At 40.5% G+C, this 18,628-nt stretch overlaps 1 long non-coding RNA gene across 9 annotated transcripts in view; it reads right to left on the bottom strand.

The window, feature by feature from the left end:
- LOC100614699 (uncharacterized) overlaps positions 1 to 18,628 on the bottom strand; it is a 112,070-nt gene that overhangs the window by 45,147 nt on the left and 48,295 nt on the right. For 7 of the 9 annotated variants that reach the window (XR_010154684.1, XR_010154687.1, XR_010154680.1 and 4 more), the window contains one exon: positions 10,276 to 10,415. This is a non-coding gene — a long non-coding RNA (uncharacterized LOC100614699). Of the gene's footprint in view, positions 1 to 2,754; positions 2,934 to 4,834; positions 4,957 to 5,240; positions 5,385 to 5,471; positions 5,570 to 5,759; positions 5,909 to 7,282; positions 7,506 to 10,275; positions 10,416 to 18,628 lie in introns of all 9 variants that reach the window. The other 2 variants (XR_010154679.1, XR_010154686.1) reach the window with 2 other exon arrangements.

The following is an 18,628-nucleotide window of genomic DNA, read 5'->3' as shown; positions in this document are numbered from 1 at the left end:
CCTCCTGGGTTCAAGCGATTCTCCTGCCTCAGCCTTCTAAGTAGCTGGGATTACAGGCACCTGCCACCATGCCTGGCTAATTGTTTTTTATTTTTAGTAGACACAGGGTTTCACCATGTTGGCCAGGCTGGTCTCGAACTCCTGACCTCAGGTGATCCAGCCGCCTCAGCCTCCCAAAGTGCTGGGATTACAGGCATCAGCCACTGTGCCCAGGCTGTCCATCATTTCTGTCTGAGACTTTATCAGAATGGTCTTTACTGTCCATATTTCTACCAATATTCTGGTCACCATCCCTTGAAGTACTTTAAGGCTTAAATACTATCTAAGAAGATTCAGACTTTTCCTACAGCTCTGCTCTTCTGAGTCCTCACTAGAATTGCCATTATAGCTCCATTTATGGCAGTCTAGGCTTTTTCTAGCCTGTTCATTCAAATTCTTCCAGTCTCTACCCATCACTACCTAGCTCCAAAGCTGCTTCCACATTTTCAGGTATTTGTTATAGCCACAGCCCATGTCTCGGTACCAATTTTCTGTTAGTCCATTTTCTGCTGTTATAACAGAATAGTACAGACTGGGTAATTTATAAATAAATAAAATTTATTTCTCACAGTTCTGGAGACTGGGAAGTCCAAAAGCATGGCTCCAGCATCTGGCAAGGGCCTTCATGCTACATCATAACTTGGCAGAAGGGCAAGTGAGCACATGAGACAGAAAGAGGAAGTAGGACTGAACTCATTCAGTAGTTTAGGAGCCCACTCTCATGATAACTAGCCCACTCCCACAATAACAGCATTAATCCACTCATAAGGGTGGATCCCTTATGGGCTAATCACTGCTTAAAGTCACCTCTTCTTAATACTGTTACAATGGCTGTTATATTTCAATTGGAGGGGACATTCAAAGTATAGCACCCAACAACCTCTTCTGTATATGATGCCCCACCAAGGGTTAGGGACTGGTCATTGTACAATCCCCATGCCTGTTCACTCAACAACCCCTTTGGTGATGATGATGAGGTTGATGATGGTGGAAGTGAAATCCTCTGCCTGGGGCCAAGAGACCTTGGTATGTGGATCATGTGAATTGACTGGCATTTAAGATGGCAGACAGGCTTATTCAGAATAACAGGTGCTTCCTGTGGGACAAAGATCTGGAGGGTAGGAAACTAATGTTGACAAAACTAATTATAAAGAAGATGTACTCTAAGTTGTATCTCCTTTAATCTTAACATTTATTCAAGTAACCTATTATTAAATGCATAGTTTAGATCAAGTTATAGGAAATTAAGAGAGGTTGTGTAAACCAGAGAAACTGCTTTGGTTATTGTCTCCTCAGGAGTGGAGTCTGGAATTTCACTAAAGCTTTTCATGTGTTCTGAAGCCTCCAGGAATCTGAATGCTCTAATCTCCCTGGACAATAACAATCAATGCTGCCCTGGTCATTGCTTAATTTATTTATATAATGATCTGTATATTAAATTATAATATTGAAAATTTTAAAACACTGTATATGACAAAATAAATCATTAAAGCTTGTCTCAGTAGGTTAGAGTAAATATGTACAAATTATATGGAGCTAATTCTCATGATATATAAAGCATTCCCAGTAGCCAATATGGAAAGAAGGTCTGATGATGTTATGGTAGGCACCCTCTAAAATTGTCCCCTATGATCCCCATTTTCCTTGTGTATTCACTCCCTGTATAATCTGTCCCATAGTGTGGGCTAGAGTTAGTGACTTGCTACTAAAAATTAAAATATGTGAGAAGGGATGGGATGTCACTTCTGAGATCAAGTGACAAAAAGCTGTGTTGTGCATTCTTATAGATGCGCTAAGGAGAGCCAGTTGCCATGATATGAGCTATCCATGTGACAATCGATGTCTCTGCCCAAGAACTATTGAGGCCCTGAGGCCTGCTAACAGCCATATAAGCTAGTTCTACCTCTCTTTCTGATCAGAGAATCTTGTTGTACATCAATATCCTGCTCTGTAAAGACAAGGGAATGTGTCTGGGTCAGTGCTTTAGAAAGTAGAGTTCCCAGACAACCTACATCATGAGGAATATGTATTCTCTAATAGAGGGGCAGTTGTCACACTGAGGATGAATACTTGAAGGGACAGGCTCCAAATACATACAGAGTGGGGATGCACAGACTATTTAAAAGATATTGCCAAATCAACCTGGAAAGAGGTTGTACGAAGTGATATCCCCTCCCCCAATATGAGACAGAGTAGACCTACCCATATGCACACCTCACTGAAATCCTCGATGGTTTTTTAAAATACTTTGATAACATGACAGGTGGAAATTCTCTCATTTTCATCATATTTAACTGGATACTAAGGTAATTTTTAAATAATTCCCTAATAAACACTCTGTTAATCATCATTATTGCTATTTTTTTAAATGCAAAAGGGTCCAGTTACATATGCAGCCTAACAGACAATAAGCAACAAGCACATGAGCCTGTAGGTTCTCCTAGGGCTACTGCTGGCATTAAGGCTCCAGGGTGTATATGTGTGTGTGTGTGTGTGTGTATTTGTGTGGTCTCTGGTGGCTCCTAATGACAGTGCATTTGCCTAGAAGATTAAGAATGTCTCTCTGGGATATTGGTTGAGTTCAAGTTTAGAGAGGAGCTGGATCTACACGTTGTGGAGTCTTTCTGAATGACACAAGAGCTGGACCACAACTTACTTCTGAGTAGGCTGTAATCCTGTCCCCATGATAGAAAACAAGCCTGTCTGAGACCTCACCTACTCAGGTCAGTGTGGATCCCTCTAGCATGTAAGGTGTGGTAGTCTGCCTAAATCTACTTCTGAACACTGTAGCTGGGTGCTCCCATCTTGCTGCCATCAGTTGTAGAGACCTGGGAAGCTGCATCCTCTCAGCCACCTAACTCCACGGGTTCAGTCATCTGCATAAAAGCTCTGCGCTGGGAGATAAAAATTTGTGAATTATCAGCATGTTTGACACATTGTGCATCCACCCATTCAGTCATTCCTCAGTTAACAGTTACTAGGCATTAAGGCCAAACTCTACACCATCCCTTTGGTTAAGTTTTAGGCTTCCCCAGAATAGAAACAAGAAAGTGAAGTGTGGAAAGGAGGGTGTGGTAAATTCAGATGGCAGATCTAAGAAGAGATGGCTCCTTCCCACTAACAGATTAATCATAGAGACTCATCACTGATGATTGTAAAACATAATTCAGTGCCATGGACCCATTTCTACATCTTTAGTTGATATCCTCTTTACATATATTCTCCCGTTTACAATCAATATTCTATGAAGAATTCTCAATACTCAACTCACTTCCCTCTGCACTTCCCTACACCTCAGTCTTCATTTCTCATCTACTGGGACTTGGTTCCCCCACCCTTCCACTGAAATGAACTCTCCCAAGTCTACAGCCACCTCTTTGTCACATTTATAGATCAAGAGTGTTGAAATAAATGTTCAAATGGAGATAAACAGGTACTTTCCCAGGGGGAAAAGGTTTCCCTCCCCCAAGACAGAATTCATTTCCTTGTGTCTATAGACAAAGATAGCATGCAATGCTATCAGTTACCTAAAAGGTAGAGTTGTAAAACAGCTTTCAGAGTCAGATAACCAGAAGGCTAAGCTGCAGACGATATGCTTTCAAATGAAGCACACATTTTACCTGACACAGCTTATACTTTTGCTTCATTGACAGGGAGTTCATAAATAGGTTTACTTTATGTTAGCAGTAATTTTTATGGCTACTTCAATAATCTTGCCTTATCTGTTTTTTATTTCTGTCTCAAGGGGTACCAAGTAGGCAATGAAATAAAGTGAAATTATAATGCTGTTCCAAACTTTGCCATGATTAAATATATTATCTAAAAGCACTAATATATCACAATTAGAAAATATAGTGGTGATGAAATATAATTGCGGTGATAGGGAGCTCTTTTGCAGTTTCCTGATAGTTAAGTCAAAATTCTTTTACTGTACCACTGAAATAATGATGCTGGAATTCTTTGGGGATATATCCATTAAGTAAAATATTTCAACTTTAAAAGAAGTATGCATAAATCCATACTGATATAAGTAAATGTTTGGTGAATTAATAAAGAAAAGCATGTGAGAAGACAAACAGTCTTTATGGAATGATTGCAAATAGTATTTGTAGCTACTAACCCTCCAAGAGGTGAAGCTTAATCCTGAATGCAGGTCACACTTAGTAACTCACTTCTCAGGAACATAGTACGTGAATTGAAAAAGTTACTGTACACTGGAAAACTTGGCAAACACGACTTTAACTATGTGATGAAGGTTAACATCACCAGTGAGGTCATGTCATCATGTAAACCCAAATATTATGTGATAAGAAGGGCACTTCAACTCTGTGGTATTCTTTCTCAAATTCCATAATGCTGGTCTAATCATGAGAAAAAGACAACAGATTAAGGCTGTACTCCTCAAGACTGTCAGGGTCAATAAAATATTCTGAGAGTTCCTCATATTGTCAAGCAGAGAACTGCCATATAACCCAGCAACTTTACTCCCAGGTACATACTCAAGAGAAACGGAAACCTATGTCTACATAAAAACTTGCACAAAAAATATATGTAGCATCATAATTCATAATGGCCGAAAACTGGAAACAACTCAAGTGTTCACCAATTGATGAGTGGATAAAAAAATGTGGTATATCAATAAAAAGGAATAAAGTACTGATACATGCTACAAAATAGATAAACCTTAAAAACATTATGTGAAGTGAAAGAAGCCAGACACAAAAGATGAATATTGCATGATTCCACTTCTATGAGATGTCCAGAATAGGTAAATCTACAGAAACACAAAGCATACCTGTGATTCCTGGAGCTGGGGGTGAAAGCAGGGATCAACTGCGTTCAAGTATGATGGGACATTTTATAGTGATGGAAACCTCCAAAACTCAACTACGGTGATGGTTGCACAACTTTTGTTTACTGAAAATCATCAAGTTGTATCCTTAAAACTGTGAATTTCATTGTCTGTAATTATATTGCAAGAAAGCCTTCTGTTGTACCTCAGTAATGACCAAACTTTTTCATATGAAGGCCTTGATGCCCATGTTTTCTATACCCATGAATATATATAAAACCGTAGCTGTATCCCAGCCCTGCTGACTGTGTCCTAAGTAACTCCAAGCAATGGCAGTCTCTCCCTGCCCCACCACCACCACCCCTCACGCTGACTCGGGCTTCGCTTGTATGAAAAATTCGAGTTGCACCTGATCACTTCCACATCTTCTAACTGTGGAAGAAACTGGAGAGTGGGTCCACAACAGCGTCCAGGGCCTCCACTCTAACATGACATCAGCATTATTATTTTTTACTCCTCTTGGGATTTTCTCCTGTGACTCCACCTGAGGAATCTAAATGGCATTACCTCTCTGGGTGTCAGTATTGCAATACTTATCAAAGGGCTACATAGGTGCACACCCTTTGCACCAACAATTTACCTTTTAGAAGTTTATCTTCAGGACATTGTGAAGGATGCTGATAAGCATCTGGTTATAAGTACTGTCATTCTGAAAATTCCCTTCCTTTATTTCTGGGCCTGAATTTAGGAAGAAAGACCAACCGGTACACCAAATTATGAAGGGGCAGAAGGAAGCAGAGGGAAATGCTGTGCACACACACAAGCAGTGACAAATACACACACATGTACAGCAACCAGTTTCTGTTATTAGTACTGTAATAACCTCCAAGACAGTTAGTAGGGCTCTAAGAGGACCCATTTGGCTCACCAGTGTAAACAGCTACAGGAACTGTGCCCTTCAGCCATGCACAGACTCTGAAAAGATGTCTTCCACACAGTGTAGATAACAGGGAATATCAGAACACTCTGAATAACACAGGTTTGAGAAAACTGATGTCATATCCATAGTATGGAATTCTAGAATTCAGCAAAACAAGTTTTAATGAAGATAACGATGAGAGGTGATTTGTTGCCCGTAAGATTAGCAATGATTCACATTATTTCTAATGTGTGAAGACACAAGGTCCTTACATACTGTTATGTAAGGAATATAAGTTAGAAATAGTATTTGGATTTCACTATGTTAATATAAAATTTTACAGTTCCCAGGGTTTTGAAAGACCACTTCCAGGAACTTTTTTTTTTTTTTTTGACAGAAATGCTTACAAATATATTTGCATATATATGAGGAGGATATTAAGTATACTATTGTTTGTAACAGGAAAAAATGTTAAAGCAACTACATTTTTATGACTGGGATACTAATTAAATGAATTTTTGGGGCACCCACATGATGAACCACCTGGTTGATAAAAAAAAAGAGACTACAATTATTTTTGGAAGGAAATTTAAAACATTATTATGGAAACGCATGTGTATGCAAAGATGATCACAATGAGGGCAAATGTGGGTCACAAAGATCACTTAGTGGCCAAGATGCATTTTTGCTTATATAGGTCTGTAGCTATTTATCCAGAGGTTTGAAAACATAAACATAGAAATGATCATTTTGTGCTTTCACATAGCACATAAAGAGGCCACACTTTCTGTCTGGTGGCCGTCAGTATCCCTGTACAGTGGGAATGCCCATTTTTCTACTCACACTTCCAGAAAACTCTGTAGGGTGTGCATGGGCCACAGCACCTCCCTCCCACCTTCCTGCTCAGCGATGTTCAAGCTGCTGCAGTTCAGGCTTCTGTCATGAGGGGGCATCACTGTACCACTATTATCAAACTTCTCTACAAAGTGTAAGCAAGGAGCAGAAAAATACGGTATCCTCCCCTAAAACCCAGTCTATGAAAGGAACTGCAGAATGATTCTGTCTGGAAAAAAAAAACAACCCTGACAGGTGTAAAAAAGAGTGTAAAAACATACTGTGGGACATCCATAGGATGAAACACCAGGTAGGTCTGATGTGCCTTGGCTGTTGCTGGGAGGCAGGATTGGGGGAGCCCAGGGCAGCAGGAAGTGACTGAAAGGATGAGGCGCTGGAGTGGGGTCTGGGCAGCTGTGTCCACAATGTCTTGGAGAGGGGGGTCAGTGGGAGGGAGTGGGAGAAGGTCTGAGAAGCCTGTACAGGGTTGGAGTGATGGGTGGTGAACACCCTGCTCTCCAGGAGGGACCCCCCCCCCTACAGCGTGGACACCTCAACCTACGCTAATGAAGGAAAAAATAAATTACTGAATGCGCTGTAGATTTGGAATCAACAGCAAATTGGCCTGCTTTAATATACAAATGGGTATTCCGAACTATTGGTATCACAGTAAAGAAAAGTTTCATAACATTACTTACTCTGCGAAATTTACCCCTTTTCATTAAGAAAGAGCAAGGAACGTGGAGATAGCTGTAATGCCTCTTGGTGGCCAGAGTCAGGATTGCAACTCTGAGTGTAGACCAGGGGACTCAGCAGCGGGCAGGGAGGGATGAAAGTTGGGAGCTTGATTAATGGGATCAGACATGGTTTTCTGGAACTTTTCACTTACATCCAGCTATCCTTCTGTATCCATCATTTTTTCTGGAATATTAACAGAAGCACTTTTTGTGGGATATCTAAATCTGAGATCAGAAGCCAGTCCTGGTCTGAACTGAAGATAATACTGCAACTGTGAGCTGTACTTGAGGTGGTGGAGCTAGACTAGCTAGAAACACACACACACACACACACACACACACACACACACACACACACACACTCTCCATTCATTTTTTAAAATCTGCTTTGTTTCCCCATAAAATTGGCTACAATGAATGCTTTTCCAAAGCAAAAAATATATATATATGGAATATATGTGCACATTACTTTTGTCAATCTGATGATAAGTATTGTTTTCAATTTTTATTAAAATACTTTTTCCCCCCGAATACAAAATTTCAAACACTATGCAAAAGCACTTCAATACATTTAAATCATCCTGCATCTCTCACTGACCCTACTCCTACCCCCTGGCCCCAAGGGGTCTGTTGTCCCTTAGGATAATGCACGCTCTCCAGACACATCCCTGTAGGTGACGTGCACACGAACATGTTCGACCCCCAACACACATCATAGTCCTCTCCAAAAGTGCAATCACAGTCCTCATCTTCTTTGACAACCTATCTTTTCCACTTAAGATACCCCTCCCTCTCCCTCCTCCTTCTTCCTCTTCCTCTTCTTCTTCCTCTCTCTCTCTCTCTCCTCTTTTCCCTTCAAAGTTAAAGCTCTAAAAATAGTTTTCTGCATTCCTTGTTAACATTCTTTATTCGCCACTAACCCCCTATCCCACTGCACTATGACTTCCATTGCCAGGATTGTAATGAATGTGATCTTACCAAGGTCACCATTCACCTTTTTGTTACTAGGGCCAGTGTTTGTATACATCTATTAACATACTAAGTATTACTTTCAATGCATTCCTAAAACATGCACGCTTGTGCAGACTGTTTCTTTCATCTAACAAATCTGTGACAGTTTTCAGGCTCTGAAGCATGACATCCTGGACACAAATCCAAGCTGTCCCACTCCCTAACTGTGTAGTCTCAGGCAAAGTCCTTATTCTCTCTGCCACTCAGTTTCTCATCTATAAAGTGGGAATCAGCAAGGATATCTCTTTTTTTGAACATTACTATTACCTTTATTTATTTTTTCAATTGATATATAATATAGGGTTACATATTTTGGGGGGTACATGTGAAAATTTAACACACTCATATATTTGTAAAGATCATATCAGTATAACTGAGATATCCATCACCTTAACTATTTGTTTTCTTTATGCTAGAAACATCTAAATTATTCTCTTAACTATTTTGAAATACACAACCTGCATTCTTAAAATCTCTAATTTTCACTACAACCAACCTTGGATGACCTAAATTTTAATTAACTTAAGAACATCTCAAAAGCACTTGGAATGACTGATCTCACAAAATAGCACTATCATTTTTCCACATGGCTGTACAAAAAGCTGAGGGGTCATACTTTATTCTGCCTTATCCCCACATACTTCACACACATAGCTACTACAGGTCTTACCCTCCCTACCTCCAAACACATCCTGTCAAGGTCCATTTCTCCCTCTACACATGGCTGCAGCATTGATACCATCAGCTTGCTCCTCCCTAGACTTCCGCAATATTTTCTAATGGTTATTCTCACACACTATCTTCTCCCTCTCTAGTCCATTCTTTGCACAGTGACCAGAGTCACTTTCTGAAAACATGAGTCAGATGATATTGTTCCCATTCTCTAACCCTCCACACTCACAATACAATCCAAACTCCTTACAATGGCTTAAACAATATTGCTCCTATCTGCCCCTTCAACCTCATCTCACCAGTCTGTGCATTGTCTGCCAGGCTCTAGGCACTTGAGCTTTTCCCTGCTCTTGGAACACACGGTGCCCATGCACATTGTATACACACTGGCAAAAAATCAGTCTGTGCCTAGCTTCTTTTTGTTATCCAGGACTCAGCTCAAATGTCACTTACTGAAAAGGAGCTTCACTTACAACCCCATCTGTAATTATCTTTATCTTGGTCATTTAATACTCTATATGTGTTAAAACACAAATCCCCATATGAAATTACCCTGCTCATTGATCTGTTTACCTACTTATTACCAGTTTTCTCAAACTAGAAATGATATGTCCGGGGACCATGTTTGTCTTGTTCTCTGTGCTGTTTCCCCAGTGCTTAGATCAATGCTCCACACATAAATCACTGAATGAAAATTACTGAATTAAAGGAACTGGTACCTATTTCACAAAACAGAAATGACACAGATATTAAAAGCAAAGTAGTAGGAGCAACCAATGATGAAATTAGACATGAAAGGATTCAAATTTTTCATAGACCTTGTTGCAAATCCACAGCAGTGCTTTTCAAACATGGATGAGTACCACAACCAATTGGAAAAATTTCTCAAAATATAGATACCTGCCACCACATCTCCCTGTTTTTCATTCAGCTGACTTATAGTAGACCCAAATATCTACTATTTTAACAGGCAATCCATGATGATTTTGATGAAGTAGTCCACGAACCATACTTGGCAAAATTCTGATGAAAACACCTCACATTACTGTGCCATTAATTTAATGCCCACCATGGAGAACTCTAGGACATCTGGATTGTCTCTGTTAAGGTAATTACTCAAAAGTGACCGGTCCTTCCCTCCCACCTAAGATCACAGTTTGCTTTCCCATATGAGTTCATTGTTAATCTCCAGAGTATTCTTGAGTGGTCAGGAAGATTGGGAATTATTATCCTGTTGAATAGATGAGGCTGGTGGAAGGGAAGTGACTCACCTAATATGACCCAATGATGAGACTTTCATCACTTCACTCTTGCTCCAGTAGCCTGTCTAGCAGACTCCACATCACATTTGGTTTTTCTCTGTTAGCTCCTAGTTCTAGGGCACAGAGTACACCCCTTCTCTGATGTTACACTAGAAGGGAGATAAGAAAGCACATGGAATAGTGAGGAAAGAAAGAGGACAAGTAAGGAGGTTGTACGTGTGATGATGTTTTGCCTATACCCCATTCAGTTAACTGGAAGCTAAGCAATGAGGTTTTTCCTCTCCCTCAGCTTCATCTCACTGTCCCCACCACCACACAGCAGTGATACTCAAGATTGCACATGATAGGCTGGGCACAGTGGCTCACGCCTGTAATCCCAGCCCTTTGGGAGGCCAAGGTGGGCAGATCACAAGGTCAGGAGACTGAGACCGTCCTGGCTAACATGGTGAAACCCTGTCTCTACTAAAAATACAAAAAAATTAGCCAGGCATGGTGGCATGTGCCTATAATAGTCCCAGCTACTTGGAAGGCTGAGGCAGGAGAATCACTTGAACCCAGGAGGCAGAGGTTGCAGTGAGCCGAGATTGTGCCATTGCACTCCAGCCTGGGCAACAGAGCAAGACTCCAACACAAAAAAAAAAAAAAAGATTGCACATAATAAGAAATGATAATAGAAATGTAGACTTAAGTCTTAGCCAAGATGGCCGAATAGGAACAGTTCCAGTCTACAGCTCCCAGTGTGAGCGACGCAGCAGACGGGTGATTTCTGCATTTCCAACTGAGGTACCAGGTTCATCTCACTAGGGAGTGCCAGACAGTGGGTGCAGCGCACCGTGCGTGAGCTGAAGCAGAGCAAAGCATTGCCTCACCCAGGAAGCTCAAGGGGTCAGGGAATTCCCTTTCCTAGTCAAAGAAAGGGGTGACAGACAGCACCTGGAAAATTGGGTCACTCCCACCCTAATACTGCGCTCTTCCAATGGGCTTAAGAAACAGCACACCAGGAGATTATATCCCGCACATAGCTCGGAGGGTCCCATGCCCACGGAGCCTCCCTCATTGCTAGCACAGCAGTCTGAGATCAAACTGCAAGGTGGCAGTGAGGCTGGGGGAGGGGCGCCCGCCATTGCTCAGGCTTGAGTAGGTAAACAAAGCAGCCAGGAAGCTCGAACTGGGTGGAGCCCACCACAGCTCAAGCAGGCCTGCCTGCTTCTGTAGGCTCCACCTCTGGGGGCAGGGCAGACAAACAAAAGACAGCAATAACCTCTGCAGACTTAAATGTCCCTGTCTGACAGCTTTGAAGAGAGTAGTGGTTCTCCCAGCACGCAGCTTGAGATCTGAGAATGGACAGACTGCCTCCTCAAGTGGGTCCCTGACTCCCGAGTAGCCTAACTGGGAGGCAGCCCCCAGTAGGGGCAGACTGACACCTCACACGGCCGGGTACTCCTCTGAGACAAAACTTCCAGAGGAACGATCAGACAGCAACATTTGCTGTTCACCAATATGCACTGTTCTGCAGCCTCCGCTGCTGATACCCAGGCAAACAGGGTCTGGAGTGGACCTCCAGTAAACTCCAACACACCTGCAGCTGAGGGTCCTGACTGTTAGAAGGAAAACTAACAAACAGAAAGGACATCCACATCAAAAACCCATCTGTATGTCACCATCATCAAAGACCAAAGGTAGATAAAACCACAAAAATGGGGAAAAAACAGAGCAGAAAAACCGGAAACACTAAAAATCAGAGTGCCTCTCCTCCTCCAAAGGAACACAGCTCCTCACCAGCCACAGAACAAAGCTGGATGGAGAATGACTTTGACGAGTTGAGAGACGAAGTGTTCAGAAGATCAAACTACTCCAAGCTAAAGGAGGAAGTATGAACCAATGGCAAAGAAGTTAAAAACCTTGAAAAAAGATTAGATGAATGGCTAACTAGAATAACCAATGCAGAGAAGTCCTTAAAGGACCTGATGGAGCTGAAAACCAGGCACGAGAAATACGTGACGAATGCACAAGCCTCAGTAACCGATGAGATCAACTGGAAGAAAGGGTATCAGCGATGGAAGACGAAATGAATGAAATGAAGCGTGAAGAGAAGTTTAGAGAAAAAAGAATAAAAAGAAACGAACAAAGCCTCCAAGAAATATGGGACTATGTGAAAATACCAAATCTACATCTAATTGGTGTACCTGAAAGTGACGGGGAGAATGGAACCAAGTTGGAAAACACTCTGCAGGATATTATCCAGGAGAACTTCCCCAATCTAGCAAGGCAGGCCAACATTCAAATTCAGGAAATACAGAGAACACCACAAAGATACTCCTCGAGAAGAGCAACTCCAAGACACATAATTGTCAGATTCATCAAAGTTGAAATGAAGGAAAAAATGTTAAGGGCAACCAGAGAGAAAGGTCGGGTTACCCACAAAGGAAAGCCCATCAGACTAACAGCTGCTCTCTTGGGAGAAACTCTACAAGCCAGAAGAGAGTGGGGCCCAATATTCAACATTCTCAAAGAAAAGAATTTTCAAGCCAGAATTTCATATCCAGCCAAACTAAGCTTCATAAGTGAAGGAGAAATAAAATACTTTACAGACAAGCAAATGCTGAGAGATTTTGTCACCACCAGGTCTGCCCTAAAAGAGCTCCTGAAGGAAGCACTAAACATGGAGAGGAACAACTGGTACCAGCCACTGCAAAAACATACCAAATTGTAAAGACCACTGAGGTTAGGAAGAAACTGCATCAACTAATGAGCAAAATAACCACCTAACATCATAATGACAGGATCAAATTCACACATAACAATACTAACCTTAAATGTAAATGGGCTAAATGCTCCAATTAAAAGGCACAGACTGGCAAATTGGATAAAGAGTCAAGACCCATCAGTGTGCTGTGTTCAGGAAACCCATCTCACGTGCAGAGACACACATAGGCTCAAAATAAAGGGATGGAGGAAGATCTACCAAGCAAATGAAAACAAAAAAAAGCAGGGGTTGCAATCCTAGTCTCTGATAAAACAGACTTTAAACCAACAAAGATCAAAAGAGACAAAGAAGGCCATTACATAATGGTAAAGGGATCAATTCAACGAGAAGAACTAACTATCCTAAATATATATGCACCCAATACAGGAGCACCCAGATTCATAAAGCAAGTCCTGAGTGACCTACAAAGAGACTTAGACTCCCACACAATAATAATGGGAGACTTTAACACCCCACTCTCAACATTAGACAGATCAACGAGACAGAAAGTTCACAAGGATATCCAGGAATTGAACTCAGCTCTGCACCAGGCGGACCTAATAGACATCTACAGAACTCTCCACCCCAAATCAACAGAATATACATTCTTCTCAGCACCACACCACACCTATTCCAAAATTGACCACATAGTTGGAAGTAAAGCACTCCTCAGCAAATGTAAAAGAACAGAAATTATAACAGACTGTCTCTCAGACAACAGTGTGATCAAACTAGAACTCAGGATTAAGAAACTCACTCAAAACCACTCAACTACATGGAAACTGAACAACCTGCTCCTGAATGACTACTGGGTACATAACGAAATGAAGGCAGAAATAAAGATGTTCTTTGAAACCAACGAGAACAAAGACACAACATACCAGAATCTCTGGGACACATTCAAAGCAGTGTGTAGAGGGAAATTTATAGCACTAAATGCCCCAAAGAGAAAGCAGAAAAGATCTAAAATTGACACCCTAACATCACAATTAAAAGAACTAGAGAAGCAAGAGCAAATACATTCAAAAGCTAGCAGAAGGCAAGAAATAACTAAGATCAGAGCAGAACTGAAGGGGATAGAGACACAAAAAACCCTTCAAAAAATCAATGAATGCAGGAGCTGGTTTTTTGAAAAGATCAACAAAATTGATAGACTGCTATCAAGACTAATAAACAAGAAAAGAGAGAAGAATCAAATAGATGCAATAAAAAATGATAAAGGGGATATCACCACCGATCCCACAGAAATACAAACTACCATCAGAGAATACTATAAACACCTCTATGCAAATAAACTAGAAAATCTGGAAGAAATGGATAAATTCCTCGACACATACACTCTCCCAAGACTAAACCAGGAAGAAGTTGAATCTCTGACTAGACCAATAACAGGCTCTGAAATTGAGGCAATAATTAATAGCTTACCAACTAAAAAAAGTCCAGGACCACATGGATTCACAGCCGAATTCTACCAGAGGTAAAAGGAGGAGCTGGTACCATTCCTTCCAAAACTATTCCAATCAATAGAAAAAGAGGGAATCCTCCCTAACTCATTTTATGAGGCCAGCATCATCCTGATACCAAAGCCTGGCAGAGACGCAACAAAAAAAGAGAATTTTAGACCAGTATCCCTGATGAACATCGATGCAAAAATCCTCAATAACATACTGGCAAACCTAATCCAGCAGCACATCAAAATGCTTATCCACCATGATCAAGTGGGCTTCATCCCTGGGATGCAAGGCTGGTTCAACATACGGAAATCAAAAAATGTAATCCACCATATAAACAGAACCAAAGACAAAAACCACATGATTATCTCAACAGATGCAGAAAAGGCCTTTGACAAAATTCAACAATGCTTCATGCTAAAACCTCTCAATAAATTAGGTATTGATGGGATGTATCTCAAGATAATAAGAGCTATTTATGACAAACCCACAGCCAATATCATACTGAATGGCCAAAAACTGGAAGCATTCCCTTTGAAAACTGGCACAAGACAGGGATGCCCTCTCTCACCACTCCTATTCAACATAGTGTTGGAAGTTCTGGCCAGGGCAATCAGGCAGGAGAAAGAAATAAAGGGTATTTGATTAGGAAAAGAGGAAGTCAAATTGTCCCTGTTTGCAGATGACATGATTGTATATCTAGAAAACCCCATCGTCTCAGCCCCAAATCTCCTTAAGCTGATAAGCAACTTCAGCAAAGTCTCAGGATACAAAATCAATGTGCAAAAATCAGAAGCATTCTTATACACCAATAACAGACAAACAGAGAGCTAAATCATGAGTGAACTCCCATTCACAACTGCTTCAAAGAGAATAAAATACCTAGGAATCCAACTTACAAAGGATGTGAAGGACCTCTTCAAGGAGTACGACAAACCACTGCTCAATGAAATAAAAGAGGATATAAACAAATAGAAGAACATTCCATGCTCATGAGTAGGAAGAATCAATATCATGAAAATGGCCATACTGCCCAAGGTAATTTATACATTCAGTGCCATCCCTATCAAGCTACCAATGACTTTCTTCACAGAATTGGAAAAAACTACTTTAAAGTTCATATGGAACCAAAAAAGAGCCTGCATTGCCAAGTCAATCCTAAGCCAAAAGAACAAAGCTGGAGGCATCACACTACCTGACTTCAAACTATACTACAAGGCTACAGTAACCAAAACAGCATGATACTGGTACCAAAACAGAGATATAGACCAATGGAACAGAACAGAGCCCTCAGAAATAATGTCACATATCTACAACTATCTGATCTTTGACAAACCCGACAAAAACAAGCAATGGGGGAAGGATTCCCTGTTTAATAAATGGTGCTGGGAAAACTGGCTAGCCATATGTAGAAAGCTGAAACTGGATCCCTTCCTTACACCTTATACTAAAATTAATTCAAGATGGATTAAAGACTTACATGTTAGACCTAAAACCATAAAAACCCTAGAAGAAAACCTAAGCAATACCATTCAGGACATAGGCATGGGCAAGGACTTCATGTCTAAAACACCAAAAGCAATGGCAACAAAAGCCAAAATTGACAAATGGGATCTAATTAAACTAAAGAGCTTCTGCACAGCAAAAGAAACCACCATCAGAGTGAACAGGCAACCTACAGAATGGGAGAAAATTTTTGCAAGCTATTCATCTGACAAAGGGCTAATATCCAGAATCTACAGTGAACTCAAATGAATTTACAAGAAAAAAACAAACAACCCCATCAAAAAGTGGACGAAGGATATGAACAGACACTTCTCAAAAGAAGAGATTTATGCAGCCAAAAAACACATGAAAAAATGCTCATCATCACTGGCCATCAGAGAAATGCAAATCAAAACCACAATGAGATACCATCTCATGCCAGTTAGAATGGCGATCATTAAAAAGTCAGGAAACAACAGGTGCTGGAGAGGATGTGGAGAAATAGGAACACTTTTACACTGTTGGTGGGACTGTAAACTAGTTCAACCATTGTGGAAGACGGTGTGGTGATTCCTCAGGGATCTAGAACTAGAAATACCATTTGACCCAGCCATCCCATTACTGGGTATATACCCAAAGGATTATAAATCATGCTGCTATAAAGACACATGCACACGTATGTTTATTGCGGCACTATTCACAATAGTGAAGACTTGGAACCAAGCCAAATGTCCAACAATGATAGACTGGATTAAGAAAATGTGGCACATACACACCATGGAATACTATGCAGCCATAAAAAATGATGAGTTCATGTCCTTTGTAGGGACATGGATGAAGCTGGAAACCATCATTCTCAGCAAACTATCACAAGGACAAAAAACCAAACACCACATGTTCTCACTCATAGGTGGGAATTGAACAATGATAACACATGGACACAGGAAGGGGAACATCACACACCGGAGACTGATGTGGGGTGGGGGGAGATGGGAGGGATAGCTTTAGGAGATATACCTAATGCTAAATGACGAGTTAATGGGTGCAGCACACCAACATGGCACATGTATACATATGTAACAAACCTGCACGTTGTGCACATGTACCCTAAAACTTAAAGTATAATAATAATAAAAAAAAAAGAAATGTAGACTTACGCCTGCTTCCTGTCACATTTCCAAGTATTCTCTTTGGTATTCATGATGTGAATTTTAATGTCAGAGGCATCGCACTGACAGAATGAAGGAGGCAAAGTTGGAGTGGGGAACTTACATTTGTTGAAGGCCTACTAGATGCAACACGATATGGGTTGTTATCTTCAGACTTTTTCTCTTCAAATGCTCAAAGCCATGCTCTAAGGTAGACATCATTACTTCCTTTCTACAGATGGGGATATAGTCAGGTTCAGAGAGCAAAGTACATGCTCAAGGAATTTTAGGGAGGTGTGAATTGGACACTGAAGCCAACTTCAAGGTCCTTCCACTGGCCAATTCTGGGACAATTTGAGCATCGAAATTTATAATAATAATAATAGCACAGGGTAATCCTTTGAGAAATATGAGAATCTCTGAGTCACACTGATATACATACATACATACACAGATAAATAAGAAGAGAAAACTCTGCCCTTTTCTAAACGCCAACTCATAGTTTTGAAAGGAATATCAGAATTTTAAAAACAACACTTCACAACTATCATCGAAATAAGTGACTCAGGCAAAAATCATAAATGGACACTCACTCTACACTAAATCCCATAAGAGTCATGGAGTCACCATGGTAACCAGGCTAGCCAAGGAACACTGGGAAAAAACAAACAACCCCCTATATCTTGTTACCAACATGTGCTAGGAAATGAATAACACTGACGTAATACATAGTAATTTGTCTCAACACCTCATAATACACATTCCTGGCAGCTTCAGCAACACACAAATTGATACATTCACAAATACTCATATAGATGCATTGCCTCTCCCCAGTGCTCTCTCACCATCCAAGATCCCAGGAATTTTTTAAGGTGGGTTTACTGGGGACAAAAAAGTACAACCTCACATTTTAACATATTCAAATATAGCAGAAACATAAAGTTGAAAGCTACTAACCTATATTATTTTAGTCATTGATTTTTCTGGAGATTACCTGTAGAACTGTCAGGGGTACATTTTTATCCCTAGTTTCAGTGTATTGCCAATGATTTCTAAAAGCTGATATAGAAATACATGTACATGCACATAAAGCATCAAATACCTTTTCCATCCTAGAGTAGCCTGTGCTTTTTACCAAGATTCTTCAATAGTCATTATTAATAATCTGGTTGCTGGTGGTTCCATGAAAATGTAATGATTAAGAATTCTATTTAAGAAATAATGCCATTGACAGCAGCATCAATAAGTAGGAAATATTTATGAATTATCTGTTCGTAGATATGGAACATTTGTACATTGAATACTACAAAACATTGCTGAGAGAAGGAAGACCCAAAGAAGTAAAGGACATACTGTGTTCATGAGTCAGAAGAGTCAGTATTGTTAAGACGTTTATTCCCCACAAACTAATATACAGATTCAGTGCAATCCCAATAAATGTTCTATACATTTTTCAAAGAAATTGGCAAGTGGATATTAAAATCATATACAAATACAGAACACCTAAACTGTGAAAAACAACTGTAAAATAG

This window comes from Pan troglodytes, chromosome X, assembly GCF_028858775.2.
Source record: "Pan troglodytes isolate AG18354 chromosome X, NHGRI_mPanTro3-v2.0_pri, whole genome shotgun sequence".
Classification (NCBI taxonomy): domain Eukaryota; kingdom Metazoa; phylum Chordata; class Mammalia; order Primates; family Hominidae; genus Pan; species Pan troglodytes.
This window is presented reverse-complemented; position numbering and strand designations above follow the sequence as displayed.